Source organism: Pocillopora damicornis, chromosome 14 (assembly GCF_964200805.1).
Source record: "Pocillopora damicornis chromosome 14, jaPocDami1.2, whole genome shotgun sequence".
Lineage (NCBI taxonomy): Eukaryota > Metazoa > Cnidaria > Anthozoa > Scleractinia > Pocilloporidae > Pocillopora > Pocillopora damicornis.
The window spans coordinates 17,779,483-17,802,492 of NC_142683.1; the positions used below are offsets into that span (position 1 = coordinate 17,779,483).

At 38.1% G+C, this 23,010-nt stretch overlaps 1 protein-coding gene, 1 long non-coding RNA gene and 1 pseudogene across 2 annotated transcripts in view; 1 reads left to right on the forward strand and 2 right to left on the reverse strand.

Moving 5' to 3' along the window:
* Window positions 1-23,010, forward strand: part of LOC149034816 (uncharacterized) — a 96,652-nt gene that overhangs the window by 12,858 nt on the left and 60,784 nt on the right. The window lies entirely within an intron of this gene.
* Window positions 11,912-12,682, reverse strand: LOC149034819 (uncharacterized). The gene is made up of 2 exons (XR_016182879.1): window positions 12,428-12,682; window positions 11,912-12,259 (listed from the first exon to the last, which is right to left on the reverse strand). It is a non-coding gene; the product is annotated as an uncharacterized LOC149034819 (long non-coding RNA).
* Window positions 16,157-16,707, reverse strand: LOC149034820 (uncharacterized; annotated as a pseudogene).

The following is a 23,010-nucleotide window of genomic DNA, read 5'->3' on the forward strand; positions in this document are numbered from 1 at the left end:
ACCTCAAGCATAACTTTTTTGCTGGATCTGAGGGAATATCCTTTTGATTACTTTCGGCTAATTAATTTGCAGTTATAATCTGGCGCCATGCCGTGAATAGCTTTAAAAGTCATAAGTAAAATCTTAAACTCAATGCGATACTTGATGGGAAGCCAGTGAAGCTGAGATAAGACTGGCGCTATATGGCCAAACTTAGTTTGCTTAAGAACAAGTCTTGCAGCTGCGTTTTGAACTCTTTCTATCTTAATCATTTGTACCTGTGGCAGTCCATAGAGTAAACTGTTACAGTAATCTAACCAGCTGGAGACAAACGCGTGAATGAAAGTCTCTGAGGAGTCTTATCCGCCTCATGTTGTGGAGATAGTAAAATGATGCAATGAAAAGGCCCGCGAAATTGTTTTCACGGTCTACTTAATTTTTGATTGTTTTCATTTCTCGGGTTTCTCTTTAAGACCGGAGCTCGGTAATTAGCGACTTGTTTAAGTGCCCCACTAGTTAAAACGTAGCTTAACTCTTTATACAGATGAAAATGGACAAATAAAACGTCGCACTTTTTAAGGGACGCTTAACTAGTTTGGATGAGTGGGCAAATTCTTGAGGCAACAATGGTCAAAAACGATTCATAGACATCGGTTGCAGTTGCGAAAGTTTACACGTCATATCTGAGTGTTTTGCGTTCGGAATACTCATTTCTATCTATACGGTGACTAACCCTCCTTCTCATAAATGTGAAAATTATTCTGAACCTAATCAGCTCAAAGAAGATTTAGACAGTGAAAAATATTTCAGCAAATATCAACAGCTAATGATCCTTTCTGTAGACTTGAAAATAATTGTTCTCAGTTCCTTAGGAAATGCTCTTTTTTCCTTTTCATTTTTCAAATTATATATATGTTTGAATGTTGTATCTGGGGAAGAATTTTTCTCTCAAAAAGTTTGGACTCCAAAGATACAATGGCGACCTATTGAAATGAAAAATAAGGTTAAAAAACACCCTTGAAACATATCAAGCTTATGCTCAAGGAAAGTAGAGAAAGATTCTTTGCGACTGCGAACATTGATTTAAAATCCAATCCTAAACGCCCATGATCATTTCTTAAGACAAACTCCAAGACACGTAGCATCCCAGAGCTGGTCTCCATGAAAACAGGCGGTACAAAATCAACTGCTGACACCCCTAGAGATATAGCAGAGATGTTAATAAATACTTCACATCGGTTTTTGTAAACAACACAAATACAAACTGAATCATGCTAACAAAGGACTCTACGTCAAACTCCAACATTTCGGACATTTCTTTGCCTATTCAAGAAGTTCAATCAATTCTTGAGGCGTTAAAACCTGAAAAAGCTACTGGTCCCGATGAGATTCCTGCCAGGCTCCTCAGAGAGACCGCTCCTATCATCGCTCCCTCTTTAACTGTGTTGATTAATAGATCTCTACGTAAGGGTAACATTCCAAGTGAGTAGAAGCTGGCAAACATAGTGCCTGTCCAAAAAAAGAATGAAAAGGCATACGTCGAAAACTAGCGCTCTATCTCTTTACTCTGTGTCGTTTCCAAAGTTATGGAACATCGTGTTTTTAACAATATCAAGGAAGAACTATCCAGGCTTATATCTGCCAGGCAACATGGACTCCAAAGTGGCAAATCATGTATAACCAACTTGCTCGAATCGCTGGACACCATCGGCTCACTTCTGGATAGGGGAAGTCAGATAAACTCTGTTTACCTTGACATGTCTAAGACATTGGACAAGGTCAGACACGACCTTTTATTGCACAAGCTCCAAGAAGCGGCTTCCGGCGGAAACTTACTAAGATGGTTTAGTTCCTACCTCATAGGCCGACGGCAGCATGTCACCCTACTTGGTACAGTCTCACGTGAGCTACCAGTCACTTCCGGGGTTCCGCAGAGGTTCATTTTGGGACCAGCCTTATTACTTATTTATTTGAACAGTCTCCCGAGTGCTGTATGAAACAGCGGGGTAATGACGTTCGCGGACGATACAAAAATCTATAGGGAGATAAAGTTCAGTAACGATTGTGCCTCTTTCCAGGAGGACTTTGATAGCCTTTCCGCGCGGTCTGCTGACTCCGAACTGTCTTTAAACGAGACCAAATGCAAGGTCGAAACCATTACAAGGAAACGACGTCCAATCTCCGCAAGCTACCAGATTACTGGCTACGTCATTAAGTCTACAGCGTCAGAGCGTGATCTGGGTGAGTCTTTATCCAGTGACCTGACCTGGAACAATTAAGTTTACGAGCAAGCTGCCCGTGCAAACAAGCTCTTGGGATACATCCAAAGGAATGCTAAATACACCATAAACACATCTGAGAGACGCACTCTATACGTCGGCCTAGTGCACTCCTATATTGGTTATGCCACCCAAGTGTGGGTTCCTCAATCCATTGAACTAATTTCCAAGTTAGAGTCCCTCCAAAGACGTGCCGCAAAAAAGTTCATCTCACGTTAGCCGTTCTCAACATCCACAGATTATAGGACACGACTCCAATCGCTATAACTTCTACCCATAACGTATCGGCACGGATTTTGGACATGATATTCTTCTACAAGGCTACGCATAACCTTGTCTCTTTGAATGGTTCTGTATTACCTGTAAAGTGTGTTGCAAGAACCACGCGCTACACTAACACTGTCATCAAATTTGTTCCTAAAGAATGCAAAACTACTACTTATCGAAAAACCTTTTTTCATCAGAACTTGTCGGATTTTGAACATCTTAGCCAGTATCATTAACATTGAAACCCAAACTCTGAACTCATTTAAGACTGTAATATTTAACTGCTATTTGGCCAGTTTACTTATCCCTTACGATCTGAATAATCCCAAAACCTTTAAGTCTATTTGTTTAAAATTTAATACTGTCCGTCCACTAAATTCTAAGATTACTTGCTGCTTAAAGATTGATAGCTTTTTCCTCCTCGATCGCTTCTCGTCTTATTTTCTTTTATATTCGGGGTTAGCTGTAATTGGCTACGTTGTTGCGGTTTCCCTGGCATTTTTGTCGTTTTTGTCATTTTCTTTTCTTTTCTTTTTTTTTTTTCATCTGTTTATTTTGATTGTTGTTGTATGGTGAAGTTCATAAATAAATAAAATATAGATCCATTTTTGGTGAACGTGTTTGAACGTTATTAAAAAAACAAACAAATTGAGCCTAAAAGGTGCACGCATTTCGGCTGGAGGACATAGTTGCATTTACTGCTCTAGTTCAGTTTATACAACAATAGGTTTTTCGATGCTTACTAAATGGGATGTCTATCTCTAGATAGATAGATAGATAGATAGATAGATAGATAGATCACCTATATTTATACAAGACAATATTTTAAGCCACAAGCTTGTGGGGTCATATGAAGAAAAAAAAGAAAAAATTACACTCCTCTGAATATAACTTGAATTTAGAAATAGAAAATGACATATATTATAACTTCTTTATAAAAAAAAAATATCTAACGCTGAGTTTCATCGATACTATGGTCACCACCGACTGAGAAACAAATCTGTAGTGTTTACTGACAATTCAAATGAATTAGTAGTTGTTATTATGCTTATTTTGTCCACTTGAGGATGATGTCCTCTTAACGTCATCTCTAGTTAAATCTCACTTTTCCTTTCGAATGATTCTCAGTCCAAAGGGTCTCACTTTTAAGTTTCATCTGCTAGTATTTGCTCTTCTCAGTCCTCTCATCATAGTTGCAGTTCTAACGCGAAAGAGATCCCTCCAAATTTCGGCGACATAATCGGTGCATTTTTTTGGAAACGAGTCCTTCAATGTCCAAATTAAGGCTTCTTCTATCATCTGATTGGGAATGAGTCAAACTCTCGCCCGGGGTCCACCTACATTGCGAATCCAAGATAGCGGCGGACTAATCCACAGACCATGTCCACAGAGTCGATCGGTAGCCGCCATTTTGGATGTAGACGCAAAGACCCTGGGAAAGAGTTTTGACAAAACAAAAACTAAGAAAGGATAACTTACTACGTTACTTCCTTAGAGGTTGACTTAGTTGTTGAAAAAGGAAAAATTCCGAATTTCTGCTTGAAAAAAGCTGCCATTTGGTTGAGAAAAGCAGATATACCTTGTCTCCACTAAAAGCATTAATATTAAAATGAGTGATTTGTGTATGAGTGAAAATTGGAAAATTGTGTAAGATTTTGTCAGACAAGAACATACTGGCAACCACTTAACACTTCAGCTATAAATTTGCATTTTGAATATGGTAATTATGTCTTTGTACAACCAATTAAGCTTCTGAGTTGATACCCTGACATGCCTCGAGCCTAAAACTGTAGTCGAACAGTCGCCTTAGGGGATTGGGCCTCTAGGCATACGACCTTTCTCTATAATGTTGGTACATGGCATTTGATGATGAGGTATTTTGAAATTTTATTACTAAATCTCTAATTTGCAGATGTCTCAGGAATAACTATGAGCAATATTGAGGAGAAACCGCAAATTTTCGACCGCAGTTTAAGCTCTATAACTACAAACTATGTACAGTTATACGTCCTACTTGTGTAATTGGAACAATTTATTTCGTGAACTTTCCTTCGTTCTTCAAACCACTAATTTTCTAATATTTATGCGGTACTTTCATAATTTATTCATTAAAATTTCGTGCAAATGTAAGACGTAGACTAAAGCTGACTCGATCTGTCCTTATGGGGCATCCGGTGAAAAAGTGTGAATCATTACATTGGTGCGGAAGAATTATATTTCTATAACTATTCCGACATCCCTTAACGCACGAATTCAGGTGAATTTATTCATTTTAGAGGTTGTAGAGTTGGAAATTAAGAGCGTCCCATCTACTTGAAAATATTGATCCGCGGAACACATACGCTAAAACGTTCGAAAATTAATACCTGTTTAGAACAAAGGGATTTTTCATATATTTTTGCTTCGAATAGTCAAATGATGATATGATCCCGTCCAGACGAGTAAAAGTAATTCTTCATTCTTAACTAAGTGATTTGTGACAGTTATATTGCTGTGTGTAATTTTGAAGTGATCCTTAAGTGGCATACTCCAGTACATGACGAGATGTAACCTCTCACAGTTGGATTAAGTTTGTATTCTTCCTTGTAAATAATTGTAAATAACGTCACAAACGTGGGCTCCAGGCCTCTTCAGTGATCGTGATGCTGACGGATAATACAATGAACGTATGTCTGTGACGAGAAAATTATCTGCTAAGAACTTTTATTTACGATTTCTTGTTCAACCCGACAGAAAACCAACGAAAGGAAGAAAACCATGGAGAACAATTTTCAAACTAAATTTTCACGCCGCTCAATGATGTCTTACAATGTAAAAGAGAAGAAGAGCTCAAACATGATGAACACAATGAGGTACATTATGGTGTATAGTCAGTAAAGTTATAGTAACTGAAATATTCATCACTGCTGGAGTAACAAGTCAACTTTTTGGCTCATTTGAATACTTGCTCTCTTATTGTAGACGAGGGTAAATATAGCTGGTAACTGACAGGAAATTTAACTACTTTTGTTTACTTTTTACGTCTAGGCTCGGCATTAATAAATGTATTTTCTCACGTTCTCTCCAAAAAATAAAAAGATCAGTTGGTTGTTTTAATTATAATACCCTGGTCTTTTGTTTGGTCTTGAACTGCATTCAGCGACAGCCAGAGAGAAAACGAACGGATGTAATTCGCCTCGAAGAAAGGAAATCATATTGAACACAGTGCCTCTCTCCACCCGGGAGTGTAAATGGGTAGCGGCGAATTGTCAGGGAAGCGTGTCTCTGAAATATTTTCTGGTGGTGTGAGACTTTGGTTCAACTACCGAGGGTTGCTAACTTTAATCACTTTGTTGCAGTGAACTGCCATCCCGCGTTACTTTAAAACTTACCTTAAAATGCTGACGAATTCACAAAAAAATGTAGAGAAAAAGAAATGGTATTTACCTCAAAAAAAAAAAGAAGGTAAAAATTATGGGATTTATCGGTGGACATTCCACAAGGTGGCTCTTCTTGTCCAAAGACACAAATTTTTAATAAGCACTGTAAGTAAACATAGAGTTTAAAAATCAGGGGCAAAGGGCAAACCAATTCAGTGGCTACAGACAAAGTGCAGCAAAGGAGTTGAACTCGAGCAATCGAGAGCAAAATCCACTAAGTTGCAGTGTTGAGGACATCAACCCGGAACCCAGCGCCTTAACCACTCGGCCACGGTCAGAAGAGGGACGATCCTAATTGGTGTTGGGCGGTGATCGATGCACTTTAGTTTCGTTCATAACTGATTATTATCGAAACGGAAAACGACTCGATCCGCGCCAATCCACAGATAAAATCCATTTTATCCTTCTTAACTCATGTTAATATAATACAACTCCTCGTATTTTACAACAGCATCGTCGGCAGGTTTACTGCTTAAGTTGTGGTATCTAGATTTTTCATTCCAAAACGAATTTCTCGTGTTTAAAAGGACGTTATCAATTTCAGTGAGTTTCTTTGAAAGGTTTCCATATTGGACTGAGGTGGCAGGGTCGTAAAAAGGCGACTGATATCGCTTCTGTTTCCAAAACAGAGGTAAGAGGCTTCACAGGTTTGTGTGAGGTTTTGTGTATACTGCGTAAATATTTTCATTATGAGCTTCTCAGTTGCTGTTTTCTCCTCCAGTTTTTTTTTTTTAACTTATCCTAATTTTCTTTGATTTCTAGCCTTGAAGGCGCTGAATTACAGCTGCCGAGGATTTCTAACGTTTACTCGAATCTGGCGCTGTGGTGCACTGGCTTAAAACTTACATTCATAGTTGACAAATTCAGCAAAAAGGCTCAGGAATAACAAACTGATATCTATCAAGGAAAAAACGAACGATGCGGAAGCGTTACGAGGAAAGTTCAAAGGATTGCTTTAACTTTGTGCTAAGTGATGATCGAAGCACTTTTACTCTATCTGCGAAATTAAAAGCGTTTCGATCGGCATGTTTTTCATTATTATTATTAATAATAATAATAATAATATTATTATCGTTATTTAAGACCCCTTTTAAGGCAAAGACATAATCACAAAGGATGATCAGGTAGGTAGAACTTACAATTGTAATCACAGTCTGGAAAAATTTGCGGGCATGATCAAATTTTAAAAATCTTCTTCGCAAACGTGCTTAGTCTCGTCACGCAACGGGAAAGGAACGTAGTTCAAAACTAAGCAGCCGTTTTAAGGGAGGAGTGTTGCGTGACGAGTCTAGGAAAGGCTACGAAGGAGACTGGATCACGCTGTTATTTGTGCGAGTCGTGACGTTTGTTTTCCGAAAGCGATTCTCACGTACAAAAATTTGAATGGTTTCAATCTGATGTAAAATTTCTTGCTAATGGAGAACGTCTACGTCTTCGCACGTTTCTTCTCTACAAAGAAACGTGTGAAAAATAATAGTACATGGGAGTTGAAAAGAATTTGTAAAATAACTACCTGTTTCAGAATTTTTTTTTTTGACGAGTGCGTGACTCGATATCGGCAAAGAGCGACACAGCGTGAGAGATTCAAGGAACGAAGGTGCTTCGTGACAAAAGTCACGCATTGAGTGTGAGACTCACGCAAAAACTATCATTTTTCATGCATTGAAGGTTTTTTATTTGAACTGTTGATTTTTTTAGGTAGAAATTGCTGCTTTAGTTAAGAGCCTAGAAAATTAATTATCTTTCCAGATGAAATTTGGTGTTTATATATTTTGCGTCAGAGCGTCCAGCTCTGACGCAAAATATAAACAAAACAAAACAAGCAATTGTATAATAAATAAATGATTAGCCTTTTTGGTATGTAGTATTGTTCAGTATTTTCACTCGATGTTTGTATTTTGACGAGCCGTTAGGGCGAGTCAAAATACGGCACAATAGCGGTTGTGTGAAATTAACAAGGCGTTTTTGTTCAACAACCGAGCGAAGCGTCCCGGGCGATATCCCTTTTACGCAAGCGCAATTCAAAAATGTACCGCCAGAATAAAAAATAGGTCCGCAATGCGTACTTGTGTGGGATTTTATTGACAAAGTGTTTGGAAGGGGTTTTTGAGCGGAAGCAAACCTGTCGCTCACTGTGAGTCAACTGTACTACAGGGGTGATATTAGGCCTGGAATCAACAGTCTGAATAGTAATTTTTGTGTGGGAATTATTTGAACAAATACAGATTCACAGGAGGGATCTGGGGTATTAACTTTTCCTTTTATCAAGCAATATGCCTTTCCTTTCCTCCCTGGAAGCTTTTTGGCGTGTTTTTGAACGTTTGGTAATCGTCTTCAACAAATAAATTACCTCTTGGTGGCTTAGGCTATTTATTTGTTTATACGGCAATACTGGAAATACTTGGAGCAGTAAATATTTTCGTAACAGTCATTGAAAAAAAATTGAAAAAATTTCTGCTACTACTTTTTAACTCGTGGATACACGATAGCGTAGAAACGAGTTCTTGTGGGCGCTCTGCGACATGCAAATTAGCGTGGACTCTTCGTAATTAGTCGGCTTCGAACTCGAGATCTATCCTTCCGAAGAAGTAAGTCCAAAGTCGTGGCGCTATTATGATTGCACTGATCGTTGCGATATTTATTGTCTTTACACGCCTGTTTCGACATTTACTATATTGAAATGGACTTCAAATGTTTCAGATTAGTGCTATGATCAACTTAAAAACCAAATTTGAAGCGTCTTCGAATCGTCCATGCGCTGAACATAACGAGGAACAGCGAGAATCACGAAGAGTTTGTGAGTGACAGCAAGCTGTTGACACAGAAATTCCCACGGAAACATGTACACATGACATAAAAAAAAAGGTAATTTGCAGCATTATTTCTTTCTACGCCAATTTGGGTCTTTCCGTTGTAATCGTTTCGTTTTGTTATTCTTCTATGCAAGCGTGACTGTTTTGATGGTAAGAATGAAAGATGATCGCTTTCCACAAGTCGTTGCCGAGCACGTGACTATAATCTGGCCGGTGTTGTTTTGATCACTTGACAATCTTTTTCGCTGAAAATACAGGACGACTTCCTATTTCAAGGAATGTTTTTCCAATTAATTTCTATCGCATCAGTGTAAAAAATGTACAGGTATATGGGTGTTCTGAAAAACAAAAGGGAAATTCAAAACTACGAGAAATTGCGAGTAATCGGCCTCTTGTACTACACGCGGGTTTTTTTGGTGTAACATGCGTGTGTTTCCCGTAAGTTACAAGCACTTTACGCACGTGGGAATGCTGCAATCACGAATTTTATATTACGTGAAAGTCACGCATGTGGTTGTTTGCTCACTTCACTAATATGTTTGTTTGCTTGTTGTTGTTTTTTTGGTATCCTGGAGTATTTCAGGAGGGGTTGCAGACTTAACTGTGGAATAATTGTTTAATGCAGGGTTGTCAATAAAGGTTGCAGTTAGAAATTAGCCAAGATGCTAAAGGAGCTGCCTTGAAATTTCAGGACTGTGTGTTATGTAGTTTATTTTTGTCTTTTGTAAATGGTTGTTAAACCGGACAACTCTTAGAAAGATGACTTCAAACTTAATTTTAAAAGGCCTGTTCTGGTACCAAATGAATAAGCAGCATTTCCTTATTAATAGTTTTGCAAGTTTCTCATTACAAATTCCTCTGAAAAAAGAGAAACAACTCTTTTCATAACTATTTACTGCTTTCTTTTGTTGCTCTCTTAACTTAAAAACAATGTAAATCATGATAAAGTAATTTGTTATAGGACACCGTGAAATGAGGCCCAAACAGCTTTATGATCTGTGAAATGTGTTTCTAAAACATCTGCTTGTATATCAATGTTAGATCTATTTGTATATATATGATCAATTACTGTGTTGTTGTCAGTTGTATAAGTTGATATGAACTGTTTGTAGTGGTTATCCCTCACTAGTAAATTATACAAAGGTCTTCTGTCTGTTTCAACAAGCCAATTTATATCAAAGTCTCTAGTAATGATATTGTTGTCTGGTGAAATGTTATTTAATACCTCAGTTATTGCTTCATAAAGTTGTCTTACAGGCACGTTTGGGGAGTGATATATCCCTATGATTGTCCAATCCTCAAACCTTGCTAACTTAATTACTGTTATTTCAACACCATGTATATTGTGACAATAGGGGTATCCAGGTAAGTATGGGATTTTACTGTACACAGCTGTACCACCATAAGACCTTGATCCATTGCTGGAATTAAGGTTATCATTACGGAAGAGAACATAACCAGCAATGTCATACATGTCATTATTATCTTGAGAATTAAATCTTGTTTCTGTGAAAATATTGATATCAGTACTTAGATAAATTAAGTCTTTACGTATATCTTCTATGTGTTTGTGAAGAGACCTTACATTAAGATAACACAGTTTAAGAAGGGAAAATGTTATGTCATGGAGAGGGAGATGCAAAGCTTAAGTTTTGCAGTTGTTCTTAATCTCTCCATCTGGATTAACAGCAATCTTGCTTTCACACAAATCAGAAATATATAGGCCTTCTATAGCAGTCACTCTACTGAGTCCCATATAATGTATGTGTGGAATAGTATTTCTGGTACTAAAATCCACAACAATTCTACTGTCAGTATCACCTTGTGACCTGTGAATTGTTTTTGCTGCTGCGGGACACAGTGGAAATTGTTTTCTAACAACTTGTGCTGTTCTGTTTCTACCTACGGCAAACTGTGTAGTCACAGGGTTTACTGGGGTCCATGTGTGTTCAATTCATTGTACATACAAATGTCTTTTTTCATTCCTTGTTTTCTGACCTACATCTGAGTTGTCAAATTGTACCCATACAATACCAGATGGTTTGGTTTGTTGATGTAACTGAACTAGTTTAACAACATTTCCAGCACCATTTGTCATGCCATCTTAGCTCTGGAGAGATAGCTCCAATAACACTATCTTGAGCATTTATTGTGAATTTGTTTCCTGTGGCTGCATTATGGGCCCTTTGTTTAAATTCATCAACTTTAGCATTCTGTATAAATAGGTGAACTGCAACTATTGGGTTGTTGATGTCTTCTTGTATAGCTCTCTTTAAGTTTTGCAATGTCAGCTACTGTGTGTTTACCTTTATGCAACCTATTAAGTAATTCTACAAACAATTTGCTGTCTCTTTGACCCATGATTTCATTAAGTTCAAACATTTTAAAGTGTTTATGCCATAAACTGGGAGAAAGAACAGCATAAATCTACATTTTTGAGGTCTTTGAAAATATAAGCATCCATAACAGATTCTAATTGGAATAAGTCACCAATAGCAATTATGCTCACACCTCCAAAATCCTCTCTACAGCCTTTTATATCTTTAAGCCTATTGTTTAGCTGTATTGCAAACATACCATTTCCTACCATTGAGATTTCATCAACAAAAATCAATTTACTTCTCAAAGTGTTTAGTCTACTTGAATCAAGCTGTTTGTAATTTCTCAGTGATTGATTGACAGGAATGGCCAGAGTGCTATGAAGAGTGTCACCCTTAAGCTTTACCAGTTGGAGCTAATAGTATAACTATGATCTGATGAAAATCATCACCAGCTCTAGTGTTATAATACTTGAGCACTGCCTGATACAAAGCTTTTGTTAAATGCGATTTGCCAACACCAGCCCCTCCACTGAGGAAGCAGTAGAAAGGGGTTTCTGAGGTTTTAATCTGATGTAAAATGTGTTAAAAAAATTATTTTTGCTCTTTATCGGGTGTCTGGACCATTTGACGAAAATCAAAATCAGGTAATTCATTCAATATCAGTGGTTCATTATTCAGCAATGTTGATGAAATGTTGAGATCATCAAAGAGGTCATAGTTTTCACTAAAATCAGGATGTAAATCTTCATGAGATCCAATCCTTGAACGGAATTGGTCAATGGAGATCCCCATATTTACTTGTGTGCTTGAGCGAGCAACAACAACAATCCAACTAACTAGAAACTCAGTTTATTAAAATAGATAACACTCTTGACAGTTCAAGGCAAACAATAGTTTCTTTCAGTTTGTGACACTTTGAGACACTCGTGAGACATTTTGAGACACTCGTGAGACACTTTGAGACACCCTGAGACTCTTTGAAGCGCAACCCGCACAAATACATTCAAGCCGACAAATGTTGGCTTGCGAGAGTACAATGACTCCTTTCAATCTGACACAACCCGCACCGAAGGTCCAAATGTTGGCTTGTGAAAGCGTAAAAGCTCCTGTGCAACCTGCACTGAACACAAGCCGCGTTTCAGCGTGTTGACTTACGTGAAAAAATCTTTTGTTATAGACACCTGAAGAAATAACGAAACAAACGCCTCAGATTATGAAAGAAAGAACACAAACCAGGTGTACAAACGTAATCGCCTTTCGTGAGAGCTTAATCGTGAAGCTCCCACAACAAAATTGAAAAGTTAAAGCACGCAAAGAACCCGTGAAAATATGAAATGACTTATCCTTACCTTGGAAACAAAAATCCCCAAGAAACAAACATGAAATTCCGAATAAGTTTTCCAAAACTTAACGACTGAGAAGAGAAATGGCCGCCGTACAATACACTATGAAAAAACGCCGACTGGAATCCAGTCTTCACGGCTCACTGAACGCAAATAGAAACCACGTGACAAGCACTTCTCTCTCGTGGACAAATAAATAAAGAAATAAATTTCGCGGGCGTTGACTAAGTGTGGGAAATCCCACACAAAAACAGGAACAAATTTCCTTTGTTTTGATATGTAAAGTGTCGAACAAAAAGCAGATTTACCCTCGTCAAATGGCGTTTCAAAACAGCTGTATCTTCCTCCTTTTGATTTTTTCCTGTTTTGTGAGCGTGAAAGCAGTAGGAGAGGGATCGGGAAACTCAGAAATCGCTTCGGGAATTAATCTGCCATTGTTTACTTACGAGATAAACAAGTAAGATTTGTGAAGTTCATCGCAGAAGTTTAAATAAACGCCTCTTTTAAGCTTGTTCGCTGGATTTTTCGTAAAGTTCCCTGATTCATTTTCGTTTCAGCTTACTAATCTATGCTATTTGAAAGCGAAGAAGTTTTCAGAGAAAACCATGAGTCGGTCCTTTCAATAATTGTAAACAAAATGTTTGAGTAATCAGGTATACGAGGTATGATAATCAATAGCCATATATCAGAAGTCTTTAAAAAAAGAAAATATTCTGTTTTCAGAAAGCTGTCAAGAAAGCTAGTAATCGTGGCAATTAAATGCACTTCTTAGCAATTTGGAAACGGGCCCTCGGTATCGATTTAAGGTGTATTACAACGAGGTTGATATACATCAGCTTAAAGATGAGAACAGCCAGTTGAGGGGAGAAAAAATAAAATTAGAAGAATCGTTGGTACAGGAGAAGGCAAAGCGATTGCGAGTGGATAAAAAAGCCCGAGAAGCTCTCGAGAAAGCTAAGAAGAAAGGGGCCTTCTACAATAAGACATATGATAATCTGAGAGACAGCGTAGCAGACTTTCGAATGGAAATGTCAGACTTAAAGGAGATAAGTGCAAATAGTTGCACCGATAAAATTAAATACTTTTTAGGTGGAGATTTGAGATTTTTAGCACTGGTATGTGGTTTAGGCAGGGCAAATGAGGATTATGCTTGTGTGTGGTGCAAGTGTCCCAGGGAGCAACGGTGGGACACAAGCAAAACATGGTCAATTAATGACCCCAAATTTGGTGCTATAGAACTGTCGCCGAAATAGCAAGGTTTTCCACTGGAAAGAAATTAAACTGTAAGGCACAACCGTTATTTGATTCTATACCTATGGACCATGTCATCATAGATACATTACATTTTTTTCTGAGGATTTCAGATGTTTTGATTGACTTGTTCACAAGAGAGCTGAGAAGAAGTGATGCTACTGAGAAAAAAAAAACCTCTGATGGATTCCCAAGAGATAAATATAAACACATGGCATGTTATGAAGAATTTATCAAAAGTATGGGAATCACTTTTAATTTTAGAATCAACAAAGAGAGCAAAAAGCTGGAATATATATATGTTATTTGCCGGCTGGGAGGTCCGTATGGTGAAAAACTGTGACCGAGGTCTTGAAAATACTGCCCGAGGCCGTAGGCCGAGGGCAGCATTTTCAAGACCGAGGTCACAGTTTTTCACCATACGGACCGACCCTTAGCCGGTAAATAACATATTTATTGTTTTTAAACTTGACGAAATTCTTTCCGAAAGAACCCGAATGACTTATGGCCGTAAATACGGCAAGATCTTCCATAAACTGAACAATTTTTGAGTGAGTAAATGGAAGTTAAAATAGAGGTGATGCAAATTTAAGAGAGATGCCTCAGCGAAACATTTTCATTTCCGTAAAGATAAAGGTGATTTAAAAGGCTTCCAAACAAACTTTGAAACATTATTTTTATAAGTATCTGTCACAATCTGACACCTGTCAATTAGAGAGCGCGCAAGAAAAAAAAATCGTAGGAACATTTGAAAACCAACAGAACTAGTTTGGCAAGGACTGTCACGACAATGTTTTCTAAAAAATCAGTTAATGATCTAACGGAAAGTATTATTTACTCTCATCGACCATTCATTCATGTACGAAGATTTACCTCTGTTCATTAAGTAAACGGCGAGGAAAGTAATTGTGAGTAAATTCAATTTTTTATTTTGAAGTTGTGGGAGTTTGCTCGTTTTTTTGCTGTAATGGCGTGTTTAACTCTGATCTTTCCTTCACAAAAACTAAATTCGAACGGCACACTCCAACGAGACACAAGGGAATTTAATGCAGCCTTTTCTCAATTCCTTCAATTTCTGTTGTCCAAGTTAAGGTACAAATGTCCAAATTGAACGGAATTGGAAAGACTCAACAGGAGCGTATATTTGTTGTAGAACTTAAATTAAAACTTCGCTCGCTTTTTTTTTACTATGAACAAATTGCTCGAGAAAATTCAGATATTAAATGAATGAAAGTTCCATCGTTCAGTTTAACTGTAACCAAATACCTCACGTTTCAACTTTCTGGGTACTTTTTGTGAACGATTAAAATTAATTGCAGACGGGTTTTTAGGCCGCTTGTCAACCAACGTAATGACACTATTGTTTATACAAATTCATTCTGAAACCAATATTTTTCTGTCAACCAAAGTGATTTGATAGAGAGAAAAGGGAGGATTCATAAGTTATTTATCAGCTTGAGGTAGTGACCGACGTGTTTGCTTAAAAATACTGCCCAGCCGGAAAACGAGGTATATTTATGAAAAATGACAACGAAAGTTGGGATGTACTCGGCGACTCACTAAAGCGTTACCGTGGCCCGTGGGCAGAGATAGGAAAATACTGACCGGGTAAAGAACCAATCAGATTGCAAGATTCGTTACCGTGCCCTCTAAAAAAACAATAAAGAGATCTTACTGGACCAGAAAAGTTGAAACTCTTTCAGAATATAAACATTCCGACCTATGCTTGTTCCTCATTGCTGTCAAAACAAAGGAATTGCGGTGATTTCGCCAACGTCACGTTCGCCAACGTCAAGTTCGCCAACGTCACGTTCGCCAACGTCTTTGGTCGCTTCGCCAACGCGATAAGTCGCTTGGCCAACGTCCTACTGGTCACTTCGCCAACGCCAAATATCTAGTAATAACTTAGTAATAGCTTAGTAAAAAGGGTGCTTACTGATGCTTCGGATGTAATGCTGATACTTGGGTCAGAACAATTTTAAGTTAATGCTAGTTTCGCTTGGCTGACTTCCAAACAATTTGCATATTTTTGACAGATCCAGAAAAAGCCGGCGTGTGAGCACTAACATCGCGCTAATTTAAAACTGTTGAATAACAAACTCCGATGGCTTCCAAATGTGTTCCAAAAATAGATAACTCAAAATTTTACTTTAAAAATGCGTTACGATGTGAATTAACGAGTTTACATTTTTTAGAAACAATCAGAGTTTGTTTTCCAGCCTCCAAAACGAGTCAGAAATAAAATATAACAAGTATAATATCAACAACATGTTAATTACAATACGTACTTTTAAAAATATTTACAAGTGCAAAATATTTTAGTGGAAAACCTATTTACAAAACCTTCTGATTCACAAAATATTTTCAATGCAAAACTTATTTACAAAACCTTCTGATTCAAAAAAATGCTTTAGTCAAAACCTATTTACAAAACCTTCTGATTCTCAGCTTACTTCACGCTAGTTCAGTTACGTTCGTTCATGATCAGTTAGAGCGCGCTGGTCCATTCAAACGCGAGCACGTCCTGAGTTGTTGAGCAGCGGTTTTCTCGTTGTTCTCATACTTCTCCCAACTTGCGAATAGTTTTGCCTGAATGTTTCTTGTTGTACGTCGTTGAATTCGTTTCAGTTTGTTGTCAGAGACCAGCCTTATTGTAATAGCTGTGAGTTTTGCCTCCCGATCAAGTAACTCAATCAAAAGGTATAGGGCAAACCGCATTGTCCTCCAGCTCTGCGATTGAGGGCGTTATGCCAGCCTTCCAGGTCGTTATTTGTGCGGACGGGCTCCTTGTACACGCACCAGTTTCTTGGGGTGAATACTTCACTCTCAATCCACTGTCGTCGGATGTACTGGACAAGTCTCCCCAGCTGGTCGGTTTGGGCCTGCTCCTCGAGTAAGTCGAACATCGGTTGGATTTCCGGATACGGGAGGAACGGGAGGGCCATTAGCTTCCTGATGTACTTGTAAACGGAATCGTCGTCCATGTACGCCCTTTGGAGGCCAAGCTCTTGTACCTTAAAGTAAAAAATGATAAAAAAGGTGTAATTAAAGTACAGTAAAAACCCGCGACCCGCATTTTAGACGATAATGGATTTTAAGTAAGTTCATTTTAAGTAAGTTCACTGTCAGATGATATAAGAAACTAAATAACATTGGTCACGGCTCAGTTTTGGTCAGTGTAATGAGTTTTTTTTTACTTTTAGGAGATGTCTTCAGTTAGGTGTAAGATAAGCAACAACAGTTATATAAAAGAGAAATTAGATCCTCCATCAACTTATAATCCTGGCCCAGGTCTCTACTATTTAGAGTATCAGAGTATATATAAGTAAATATAACTTACCGGTGTTACACATTCGATGGTTCCAGCGAAAACATCCATCGCACTGAATTCGAACCGCTTGCTGCCGAGGCTGTACCAGTTCGTGACAAACAATACAGTTTAAAATCTGCGCAGTAGCCATCCTGATATTAATAGTATTCCGAGATAAAGGTTTCCGAGAAAATTCGTTATGAGTCGTAGAGTGTCGTAATCGTATGATTGAAATGAACATTCTTCGCATGCCAGTGTGTTTTATACACTTCGAAGGATCGAAATATCATACCAGTTAGTTTCAAGCAATTGGATTGGTTTATTTAGAACAATAGTGTAAAATTAACAAGTTTTAACACAATGAGTTTACGCGTCTATTCATATGGTAATATACAAGCGTGTGTTTCTTGTAATACTTATATACTCTTGATCGAAGTTATAATATGCGCTGGAACAATAGAGTTAGTAGTAGTAGTAGTCTACAATGTATTTATATAAATCTCTGTTCTAGAAGTCTCAAAGGTAATTATATAAATCTCTTTTAAAGACAAATAAACCTTATAGAATAACTTAAGGAAAAGGTTGCACACACGCGACTTTATTGCTCTAAGTTAAATTCAGCAACATACAGCGCCGGTGACGCGTGGCGTGCCGTGCATTTATGTGGGCCCACTGTGTTTTAAGTTGCGCGTACAAGAGAAGGAAACTAAGTCCGAACAAAATAACAGAAGGAAACTAAGTTCGAACGGGGAAATCAAGTCAGCTCAGTCAAGTAAACAACACACAGAAGCAAGAAGAAGTAATGGTAAATTTTTATTTAGAGTAAACTAATACATTGGCGAAGTGACCAGTAGGACGTTGGCCAAGCGTCTCATCGCGTTGGCCAAGCGACCAAAGACGTTGGCGAACGTGACGTTGGCGAAATCACTCGTTGGCGAAATCACCAGATACCAAACAAAGACATACAAGTGATCTGGGCTAAATTTATGGACATAATTGGTGATTTGAAGCTAGATTTTACATCTGAAGAGGGTATTCTTGAACTGCAAAGAAATATCAAATCATGGTTTGAGCACTTTCTCAAAGTTTACCAAGCAAAAGATGTCACTCCCTACATGCATGCACTATGTTGTCATGTTCCTGAGTTCCTGTCACTTTATCAGAACATAGCATATTACACACAACAAGGCTTGGAAAAATACAATAATAGAGCTTCTAAAGATTTCTTCAGATCCACAAATCACAAAGGGGTTGATGCCCTCAAACAACTGTTTCTGAAGAAAAACAGGATTCAGTTCCTGGAGGCAGCAGGTTATGAAAGGGTTAAGAACACCTACAACGATGAGCTTGTATTCAATGATTGGGCTTCTTTGTCCCAACCAATACTTAATAGTTCCTGGAATTACATAGGCAAAATCTTCCGCTACATTTAAAATTCCTTCATCCTACTTCAGCCCCAGATATGAATCAAGCACTCTATTTGACTCCAATTGGTAAAGAACGCCGGGCAAAACATTCCCAAGACCTTCCATGAAAACATCTTGGTCAACATTAAGGTCTACGTTTATATCAGGGTCCTCTCGCCATCCAGACCAAAGCTTTTTCTTTACTTCACGAGCAAGTTGGCCATGGAACGATTCTTCTCTATCCTCTAGAGAGTTTTCCGAGGGAATGAACAGCTTTTCGCTGTGAACAAACGGAAAATATCCAGATCCTCTATCGGCCCTGAAGGGTGTCCATCCAACGAAGCATGTGCTATAGCCAACGTAATGAATTTTCAACCTCTCTTGTTGATTTTGTCAACCTCCCTGATCTCAATATCATACAGTTTTGTATCTTTCTATCGTGGATTCGCCTTTCCATGTTAAGTATTTATTGCAAAATCGCTTTGCTTTTTTTATTTCCTTCTTTGGCCTGTCCGCCATTTTGAAAATTCGCAATGGAGAGCATGCGCATTACGTAGGGTTAGTGGTCGCGTACACCTGGAACCGAGAAAAACAAACGTTCGTCGCGCTGGGGAAAGAGTTTGATATGATTCCAAAAAACCCTTTCAAAACAAACAAAAACTAGACCCTGTGAGTAGGGTAACTGGGATACCTGGATGGTACTGGATCCTTGGAATCAAGTGTAGTGATACTACGGGTGTCGGACTAGTATACTGAAATAGTGCGCTCAAGTCTGGCCAAGGGCATAGACCTATTTCAAAACATAGGCATACTATGCATGCAAGAGTTACTTTTTTGTAGGGTGGGTGGATTACTTGAAACATTGTGAGTGATGTCTACATTTTTACAAAAGGAGAGAAGAATATTAATGTGGGAAAGAACGAAAATGTCGAATTACCTCACTCACTTTTGTCGTAGATTATGTGTGTTTTGCGAATAAATGTAACCAAAAATAAACTGTATTGGTGCCACGGATACCTGTTAGTACAAAATGCAGACAGCAGACTGCAGACCGGATACAAAATATAGACTGCAGAGTGGGTACAAAATGCAGACTAAGAATCTGAAGACGTCTGGTATATAATAACATGTCATCTTACAGCTTACCGAGCGTCACGCAATAACTTTTCTGCGATCAGCCTTCACGATTATTTGCACTATTGTGGAATATTCCTGGCCCATTTCTTGATGAAAATCGATCGCAAAATTATTTCAAGCCTTCAATATAGTCTTCTTATTTTGCGCGCGAGTTGGTTGGTGTGATGTCTGTACAGATTTTACCAACGTAATAAAAGTAGATGACGTGAATAACAGTGACGGTAAAGCAAGCTTAAAACGGCAGAAATCGCCAGAAAATACAACGTATACACAGGGTATGAGTAAGTTTTATTGATTTTACAAGAAAAATGTCCATATTTCGAAATATGTATCGTTGTAAATCGACCATACTTCGTTCCCTGTACTATTCCCTATAACGCGCAGTTCCTCTCCTAACTTAACACCGAGTCACACAACGCGTGACGCGTTCATGGATTAATCGTTGGTTTTTTCTCGAAACGTGAGCTTGGGCCGCCAGTGACAAGACAATTGCGTAACAATATTTAACATAATAACATTATACACAAAAAACACAGGGTTTTGGATCACGTATTTATTAAAAAAGAATATCCATACACCTACAATGAAAACAAACATAAGATTCATCTTTCTGATCGTGAAATTAATACCATTCGTACTATTATCGTAGCTACGTTCCTTGCCTTCGAGTGAATCCAACATGTCGTCTTTCTTCACAAGCAGTTTGCATCCATTATAGTTATTTTCTTCAGCCTCACGGTAGTAACGTTGTTCAATAGATTGCATAGAGTATATGCAGTTTGGTTTCAGATTTCAGATTTTGCTTTTGACAACAAGTGAACGTTTTTCAACTAAGACATTGGCATACTTTGCATACAAGGTATTCAAGGCTTTCATGGCTTTCAAGCGTTCGCGAGTCAATTCGTTCCAAAATTACCGCTCAATAACATCTTTCAGTGTGGATTAGCCGCGATTAATACGACATGTATATGCATCTGTAAGTATTTTGCGCGTTTGCGCCATAATGCTCCAGGAGATCGCAATCTAAATACGTTGAAATTTATAAGCAAGATCTCGTGTTCTTCATGTGACCCGGCCCTGTCTGTGCATGACAACGACAATCATCATCAAGATAACACGCGTGATCAGCATGTGAACACCTCATTGAATCACAGTTAGTTGTCATGGTGTTGAGGGATAACACGCGTGATCAGCATGTGAACACCTCATTGGATCACAGTTACTTGTCATGGTGTTGAGGGCCCAATGACCTCTGGGTACTATTGCGCAATTTTTCCATTTTGTGGCGGAGGAAAAAAAAAAAAGACGACAGAAAAACAAAGGCATTTTATGACTGGGCTACCACCGGTATCCCAGTAAATAGGAAACGTATCCCTGAACCAGTGCGGTGTCACAAACCCTCCGGGCTCTAAAGTCCGCTAAAGGAAATGCAATCAAAAAATGAGATTTGGATAAAGAACAGTTGATGTTAACGCTGCGCCAAAATCTATATGAATATATTCCGAGAAGAATTTGTTTCTAATATCAGACACTTCTCGTGTGTTATGTTAAGAATGTTAATGAGAACATGTAAAAGTGAGATGTAATAATGTAGTGGACCTTAGAAGAACGCGAGAAGCGCATGAGAAATCTTTAATTTTACGTATGTAAACATGCGGTGAAAGATCTTCTTTCAATTTCAGCTGAAGCACTTCCGGCTTCAAGCTTGCACAGAGTTATGGGATAGGGGCTCCCCTTTCATTTTCTTGCACGCCATTGCAGTTCTTTTTTCTGTGACTTAGGTTTCGAGTCTTTCGCAGTACTTTCTCAGTCTTAGTAACTTTCTTTGGAACTTTCCATGAAGGATTGAGGAAGCAACGTCGTAAAACAGTCAAACGTGCCTTTCTCAGTCTTAGTAACTTTCTTTGGAACTTTCCATGAAGGATTGAGGAAGCAAGGTCGTAAAACAGTCAAACGTGCCTTTCATTTCCTCGACGGAGGTAAGAACGCATGGTTGAGTCAGATTTTGTAATATAAGGTAAATACTTTTATTTCGAGTTTCTCAGTGAGCATTTTCTCCTTCAAATATTCTTAATCTGTCCTCATTTTGGCTAAACTTCAGAATACCCCGCAACTTTGGTCCGCCTCACTTACATGTGTCGGGAGGCTTTGAAGATCGAGGCATAACACAATAGACGCTATTCTTATTCAATGACATGTAAATGAGTTGCGGGGTATTCTCTGATTTCCGGCAATGAAAGACGTACCTGCAGTTAATTGACGAGGATTGCTAACGTTTACTTGATTCTGGCGTGTATGAATTGTATTGCCGCTTCGTGTTACTTGTATGCAAGTTACGGTTGTCGAATTCACAAAAATTTACCTTGGACAAAATAAGTAATTCGGGAGAGTTAAAAAGGATATCCAAATTATCGATTTGATTAAGTGCAAGCGGTGATAATCGAAACATTTTCAGTTTCATTTGCGTGTCATGTGGAGCATGTACACAGTCGTATTTTTCACAAGCTTTCATCTGGGGCTTATGTATTAACTTGATTTGTCTACGTACAGTATTGTGCAAAAGTAATGCAAGCGGAATTCGGCGAATTTCGTTATTTGTTCTAACGATCTTTCGTCGAAAGTTCAAGGCCTGTTAAGCGACATTTCGTCTGAACAAAGGACGCCTTTTCGATTAATTTTCGCCACGAAGCGAAAATCCGTGGCGGAAAGTGTCTCTTCGATCATTAGTGTTCGAAATTTCGCTTCGAACTGACAGTAGCTGTCTGCGAGTGATCAAGTTTGTTTATTATTCATGTAAGCAACACGAAATGTTATCAAACGTATTTCCAACCTTTTTCACCGTGACAGAGACACTTAATATTTGAGACTAAACACAGCAATTGCGACCAAGAGACATGTATTTGGTGGAAATAAACTCTCAAATGATTGGAATAGTTTTAAACTCCGCTTTTTAAACTCCGCTTTTAAACCAGACAGAGCAGAGAACGTGTTTTGAGTGTTTTCAAACGTTGTCAATCGAGAAATGTGTTCCTTGTTTATTCGTTCTCAGTCGCTACGCAAGTAGACAGCATCCATATCACTGATTGCTTTCCAGAATTACACCTATGTTTGTTTGGAAATATTTATTCTTCACAATTTATATATATAAATTATATATATATTATATATATATTATATATATAAATATTATGAGAGGAAAAAACGACGCAACTACATATCCCAACAAGCTATGCTTCAACGTATTGAGCACTGTTCCACGCGAAAATCGACTTGCAGACTTCCTATATTATATATATATATGTATAAAATGCGAGCTTCAGAGTGCGTGCAGTATTTAAGCATTTTTAAATGCTTAAATTTTTAATGCTTAAAAGCATTCTTTGTTCGTTTTGATCCTACACAATCAGACACTAATAAAAGTGTGAAATTTCGCAACAAAATACTGAATATTAGTAAGTGACGGCTGAAACAACTATTGTTTAGGT